Here is a 7,999-nt window from a genome sequence, read left to right on the forward strand (position 1 = left end):
CAGTCAATGAGTACAGCACTCTGCACTGCATCATCATCATCATCATCATCATTTCATGATAATCAAGAGTTGAAGTCAAAGCAAAATAAAACATATAAAGCAAACTTTACCAAAATAAAGTGTTAGCAATATACTTATTATCATTTCCAATTCTGGGTTAATTAAAAGGTCAAGGTTTTCTTCATTCGTATGAATTTTGTCTTATAGGTGAACTTCCTTTTGTTTGCTCCCTCCCCTCCCCCCAATATGCAGATTGGCTATAAGGCACCTTTGTATTCTTGCTTTGTATAGGGAAACCTTTTCAGCCCTTCAAATATTTATCAATTATGCTGAAGCAAGGAGGTAGGAGCGGACATGTCCTTGTTGGGTTCCCATTTTTCCCAGTCTTAAGTTCAGTTCTCCACATTTTCACACCAGTCTGCAATTGTTGTTTATTTTCAAAAAAGATGCTCTCAGGAAAAATTATCAGTAGTGCTCATTTCTCCTCCTATACACATTTTTTGTATGCAATTTGTATGCAATTTCACTTACAGTAATATACATATACATAGTCAAAACAAAAAAAATTCCTTCCAGTAGCACCTTAAAGACCAACTAAGTTAGTTCTTGGTATGAGCTTTCGTGTGCATGCACACTTCTTCAGATACACTGTGTATCTGAAGAAGTGTGCATGCACACAAAAGCTCATACCAAGAACTAACTTAGTTGGTCTTTAAGGTGCTACTGGAAGGAATTTTTTTTGTTTTGACTATGGCAGACCAACACGGCTACCTATCTGTAACTATACATATACATATTTCACCCTGCCCTGCCCCATGGTCCTGTATTTTGCCATACAAAGGTGGCAGCCCTAGCAATACTGACTAGGACTGATGGAAGTTGAAGTCCAGCAAGGTCTGGAGGGTACTGGGTTTCCCTAGCCCTGTTAGACAAAGAGAAGTATCTCAATGGATGTTGGCCATAACACCCAAATGGAGCCTCAGTTTCCAAAGACAAGAGGACCCTCTAGAGTTTAGCTTGTGATGCCAGTCTTCAGGTCTGACCTGAGTTCTCCAGATTTTCACCACCCCCCACCTCCAAGTGGCAGGTGGAGGGCTTGAGTCTCCAGGTGGGCTAGAGTGCATTATTTTTTTTAAAAAAAAGAAGAGGACTGTGCATGCAGCTTGCAAGCTTCTGCCCAGCAGGATCTGGTTGCCAATTACAGCACAGACACTTGGTGGGAAGCAATCTGCATCCCTCTGCTCCCCTCTGCTTCCAGGGCCCACTCCTGTGACATCGCCAAGGGCCACTCCTAGTTGCTTCTGATCAGACAACCCTGAACCTAGATGTATTTAATGCTGCTTCCAGAGGCATGCAGCAGGTCACTGTAGGAAGCAAATGCTAGATTGATCCTGGAATTCTAGCCCCAGTGGCAGGCATCAACAAGGCCAGAGCCGGCAACAAGATTCCTAGGGTTATTGGAAAATAATTGCCAAGGTACTAGAAGTCATGGTGCTCTCCTCCAGAGAAAAAGCAACCTGTGAAGGTTGCTCCGAACTCCCTGTTGCTTAGGGAGCTGCAAAGCAGCCTAACTATAAGATCTTTTTTATCCATTTGATGGCCGTAGTAAGCCTTAAATGCCACCAGAGAAAAGACAAAGCGATCCTGTTAGTTCTGTGTTCACTAGAGGGAGTATAGTTATCACCAATGAAGTGTGGAGGGGGAGATCTTCTGAGGTTGCTTGAGCCAAGTGTGCATCTCTGCCAATTCTGCAGGGAGGTAATCTGGTGTAGTTCCTGAGTCATTAGATGGCACCTGAATGCTCTTATTGTGTACAAATCATTTTTCTTGTCTGGATTGTTAGTGCAAAGGTTCTGTCCTTAGGATTTTTGCCAGTCTCTTTCAGTGGGGAAGAGAAGGCAGCAGCAAACCCATTAAATCTCTATTTGTTGTAATCCCTCTGTTATTTCTTCTTCTTCTTCTTTTTTACAGGCTCTTTTTTCAAGTAGATACTACAAAATTATTTGTGCATGAAGAGCTTTTCTCTTACTCAAGGTCCCAAGGAAATTGGGGTTTATCACTGTACTACTGGCAAGATGAAAACAACAACTAAGCTAAGATGGACTGAAAAATGTTTATTAAATTGGACCATCCTTTATTTTTTAAGCCAACTGTGGAAGGGCTGAAACTCAGTGGGCTGTTTCAGTAAGGCATTGCTACTCATCTCCATGGATTTGTACAATGTTCCCCTGTCTTCTGAAAAGACACTTAAAATTGTTTGCATAGATTTGGCATCTGCTGTGTAAGAGTCACACTTAAAGATTACACGATTGACCATTTTTGGCATATGTTGGTGCAAGTTGCTCATCCATTGGCAGTCGGCCCGTCCTGAACAAAGTCCAATTCTTTGTAGGCACGTTTCCATCTGGTCAAGCTTTAGGACTCAAGCTGTTTATAAATATATGTTCAAAAAGGCTCTGGTACCAATAGCAATCTGCCAAAGAAAGCAAAAAAAAACCCCACCTACAATTCCCTCTCCCCCCCCCCGCCACTATCTAATGCATTTTGAAGTTTTATGTGCCTTCTTTCACTTGAAAATTGAAAAGCAAAATAATGGTTCTGAATAAGGAAGAACATTTGCTCTCACTAGGAATCTTGAAATGATACCAAGTGAAGTGTTTGATTTCTTAAATCTCCACAATGCACCAATGCATGTGCCAAAGCTGAGCGATATTTTTAATGTTAGATGACACAAGCTTAACTACAGTTTTCTGTATCTGAATTGACAAAGTGTGATATGTTGCCAAGCAATCAGCAATGGAAACCATGTTTTGAAGTGGGTTAGTGCTAATTAAGCTGTGAAATCAATGGTATGGCATGGTGTGAAGCCTGGATCAAAAAACCTCAGTTATGATTTGGGTTAGTACAATCCATGGTTTGATGTGATGGCTGAATTCAGCCACAGATACTGTGAAGACAGGTGTGGCTGACCTATTTTGGCCCAAGGACCTCATTTAACCTTGACCAACCCTCTGGGCACTGTATGGACACACATACAACACAAAAACACACGTGACATATGCACAGGCACACACAGAGGCACAGTTATCCTCCTAATATCTGAAGCAGTAATGGACTCATGCTCCACTCCCAATGAGCTATCTAATACTCCTCTCTCCCATCTCTTACCACAAAGGCTGGAGCATGACCAGTTGGGTCACAGTGGGTTTGGAGCCTCAGGGGCACTGCAGGGGACACTACAATTATTGTTTAGAAGGAGTGCAAGAGGCAGAGAATGCTGAATTTTGACATTGCACAGGGCGCCGCTGAAATTTGAGACCCCAAAGTCCACCACTACTCACCGGATCTAAACCAGAGCAGGCTCTTAACCTAGAGGGTATAGAACTGCTTCCACCCACTCACCCCCAGCTAAAGAATCATAACACACACAACTTCAGCTGCCATAAGAGGGGTGTGGTGCATCTTTTACGGGAAAAGGAGTTTGCAGCAGTAGGTGCTAAGTGGATGTAAACGTACAAAGCAATGCAGAAATACAGCAATACAGAATTAAAAACAGTGACTTAAGGCAGCAGCTCATTCAAACAATTAAATTAAATTGAACTAAGCTGGAAAGAATTTTTGAAAAGCATATATCAGCAGTTCTTTAAGGTTTCCAGGAGGATGTCCCAAAGACAGGGAAACAAATACCCCACATAAAAAGGGATATAGGGGAAAGATCTGCAGCTCAGTGGTGGAGCATCTGCTTTGCATGTCAAAGGTCCCAGGTTCAATCTCCAGGTAGGGATGGGAAAGATCTTGTCTGAAACCAGACTGTGATGGTAATACTGAGCTAAATGGACTTTGGACCTGACTCCATATAAGGCAGCTCCCAGTGTTGTTCATTCCTGTTGCCACCTGCTGCCCTTCAGAAGGTGAGGTTGTGGGGGGGGGGGAAGCTGAGAATAAAATATCTCAGTGGACAGGTATGGGACAAGGCAGCTCAACAAATAGATGCAGGGCTTCAAAGACAAATACTTTGAACTGATCTCAAAAACCTACTGGGAGACAGTGGAGTTTTTTCAGTACAGGCAAGACATGGTGCCTCTCCCTGATCCCTATCAGCAATGCGACTACTGTGCTCTGGACTAGCTGCATTTTCCAACTTATCTTCAAAGCCAGCCTTATCACCTGTCCAGATGTGGCTCCCTCATTACTCACCTCTGGCTCCCTATAATTCATGAGAATTTTAATTGGCACTGGCTTGTGATGGAACCTCACTGTGCCACCATCCATGGTTAACCTTTCTCTCTTTCTTGATTACTTTTTTATAGAGAGAGAGAAAAAGAGATGGGGGGACTGACAAGGAGAAGTCAATAGGCCAGATTAGATCTCAATCTTTACCCATGGAACCAAGGATGGCCCTTTCATGCTTGTTTGGAGGTTTCCAATAAAGAGCTACTTTTATTCCTTTCACTGTGGCCAGGCTCACAGTGGTCAAACACTGGAAGTTAGCTACAGGAGACTTGCAATATTATCAGTATCTCCAGATCCGGTACCATTGTTTTAAATGTAAAGTTGGCAAAATGTACCAAAACTCTACAGCATTCAAAAATGAAGGACATTTTCTTCTTCTTCTAAAGCTTGGCATTCATTTATTGAAAACAATAAAGTAAAGAAATATGATTGCCAGCTGCCCTCTTCTCCTTAATTCCTTTGGAAAAAACATCCTTGGGTTTCATAGAATCATAGAATCATAGAGTTGGAAGAGACCACAAGGGCCATCAAGTCCAACCCCCTGCCAAGCAGGAAACACCATCAGAGCACTCCTGACATATGGTTGTCAAGCCTCTGCTTAAAGACCTCCAAAGAAGGAGACTCCACCACACACCTTGGCAGCAAATTCCACTGTCGAACAGCTCTTACTGTCAGGAAGTTCTTCCTAATGTTTAGGTGGAATCTTCTTTCTTGTAGTTTGGATCCATTGCTCCTTGTCCGCTTCTCTGGAGCAGCAGAAAACAACCTTTCTCCCTCCTCTATGTGACATCCTTTTATATATTTGAACATGGCTATCATATCACCCCTTAACCTCCTCTTCTCCAGGCTAAACATGCCCAGCTCCCTTAGCCGTTCCTCATAAGGCATTGTTTCCAGGCCTTTGACCCTTTTGGTTGCCCTCCTCTGGACACGTTCCAGTTTGTCAGTGTCCTTCTTGAACTGTGGTGCCCAGAACTGGACACAGTACTCCAGGTGAGGTCTGACCAGAGCAGAATACAGTGGCACTATTACTTCCCTTGATCTAGATGCTATACTCCTATTGATGCAGCCCAGAATTGCATTGGCTTTTTTAGCTGCCACGTCACACTGTTGGCTCATGTCAAGTTTGTGGTCAACCAAGACTCCTAGATCCTTTTCACATGTACAGCTCTCAAGCCAGGTGTCACCCATCTTGTATTTGTGCCTCTCATTTTTTTTTGCCCAAGTGCAATGCTTTACATTTCTCCCTGTTAAAATTCATCTTGTTTGTTTTGGCCCAGTTCTCTAATCTGTCAAGGTCATTTTGAAGTGTGATCCTGTCCTCTGGGGTGTTAGCCATCCCTCCCAGTTTGGTGTCATCTGCAAATTTGATCAGGATGCCCTTGAGTCCATCATCCAAGTCGTTGATAAAGATGTTGAATAAGACTGGGCCCAAGACAGAACCCTGTGGCACCCCACTAGTCACTCTTCTCCAGGATGAAGAGGAACCATTGATGAGCACCCTTTGGGTTTGGTCAGTCAGCCAGTTACAAATCCACTGAGTGGTAGCATAGTCAAGACCGCATTTTACCAGCTTCTTTACAAGAATATCATGGGGCACCTTGTCAAATGCCTTGCTGAAATCAAGGTAGGCTACATCCACTGCGTTCCCTTCATCTACCAGGCTTGTAATTCTGTCAAAAAATGAGATCAGGTTAGTCTGACATGACTTATTTTTCAGAAATCCATGCTGACTATTGGTGATCACAGCATTCCTTTCTAGGTGCTCACAGACTGTTTGCTTAATGATCTGCTCCAGAATCTTCCCTGGCATTGATGTCAGACTGACTGGGCGGTAATTATTTGGGTCCTCTCTTTTCCCCTTTTTGAAAATAGGGACAACATTTGCCCTCCTCCAGTCTGCCGGGACTTCGCCTGTTCTCCAGGAATTCTCAAAGATGACTGCCAGTGGTTCTGAGATCACATCTGCCAGTTCTTTTAATACTCTTGGATGCAGTTCATCTGGCCCTGGAGACTTGAATACATCTAAACTAGCCAAGTATTCTTGTACTATCTCCTTAGTTATTCTGGGCTGTGTTTCCTCTGCTGAATCATTTGCTCCAAATTCTTCAGGTCGGGCATTGTTTTCTTTATCGGAGAAGACTGAGGCAAAGAAGGCATTGAGGAGTTCAGCCCTTTCTGTGTCCCCTGTTTGCATTTCACCATCTTCTCCTCTGAGTGACCCCACTGTTTCTTTGTTCTTCCTTTTGCTACGAACATACCCATAAAAGCCTTCTTTGTTGCTTTTAACCTCTCTAGCAAGCCTGAGTTCATTCTGTGCTTTAGCTTTTCTGACTTTGTGTCTACCCATGCTGGCTATTTGTTTGAATTCCTCTTTGGTGGTTTCCCCCCTTTTCCATTTTTTGTACACATCCTTTTTTAATCTTAACTCAGTTAAAAGTTCTTTAGATAGCCACCCTGGCTTCTTTAGGCACCTTCCATGTTTCCGTCTCATTGGTATTGCCTGAAGTTGTGCTTTTACTATCTCCCTCTTAACAATCTCCCAGCCATCATGAACTCCCTTTCCTTTTAGTATTACTGTCCATGGGATCTCACCCAGCACTTCCCTAAGTTTTATGAAGTCGGCTTTCTTAAAGTCAAGAAATTGAGTCCTAGTATGCTTGGCTGCTTCTTTCCGCTGTAAACTTCAGAAGAGCATGATCACTCGCGCCTAATGATCCTTCCACTTCTACCCCACTAACCAGGTCATCAACACTGGTTAGGACCAGATCTAAAATGGCTGTTCCTCTTGTTGCTTCTCCCACTTTCTGGACAATGAAGTTGTCTGCAAGGCCAGTGAGGAATCTGTTTGACCTTATGCACTTGGCTGAGTTTGACATCCAACAAATATCCGGGTAATTGAAGTCCCCCATTACTACTATCTCCCTTCCTTTTGCATGCCTGGCCATCTGTTCCAGGAAGGCATCATCTATGTCCTCCGTTTGGCTTGGGGATCTATAGTAAACTCCCACAATGAGGTCACTGTTATTCTTCTCTCCCTTAATTTTGACCCAAATGTTCTCACTTTGGCTTTGAGGTTCTAAATCTTGGATCTCTTCACAGGTATACATATCCCTGACATATAACGCCACTCCTCCTCCTTTCTTGTCTTGTCTGTTTCTCTGAAATAGATTGTATCCCTCCATTATTACATTCCAATCGTGGGACTTATCCCACCAGGTTGCAGTGATGCCTATTATGTCATATTTAGTTTGCTGTACCAAGAGCTCAAGCTCATCTTGTTTATTTCCCATGCTTTGCGCATTAGTGTACAGACATTGAAGTCCATTAATCATTCCCCCGTGTCTCTTATTTAAGGATTTTTTCCTCCCACCACTAGGTCTGTGTGCTGTTTGCTCCATTTGGTCTATGACATTTGGATGATTGTTAGGAAGTATAATGCTGTTTAGGAATACTACCACTCAGTTTAGAGAAAAGGCAAGAGGTGACATGGCAGGAGTTTATAAAATTGTGCACTGAATGGAGAAAGTGGATAGAAAAACTCTTCCCTTCCTCTGTCATGACAACTAGAACTTGTGGGAATGCAGTGACGCTGAATGCTGAGATTCAAGACAGATAAAAGCAAATACTTCTTCATACAGCGCAGAGTTAAACCATGGAACTTACTTAGGAGGCAGTAATGGACACCATCTTGGATGGCTTTAACAGAGGATTAGTTAAATATACGGAGGAGGAAACTAGCAATGGGTACTAGTCAAGATGGTTA

This window comes from Podarcis cretensis (assembly GCF_951804945.1).
Source record: "Podarcis cretensis genome assembly, chromosome: Z".
Lineage (NCBI taxonomy): Eukaryota > Metazoa > Chordata > Lepidosauria > Squamata > Lacertidae > Podarcis > Podarcis cretensis.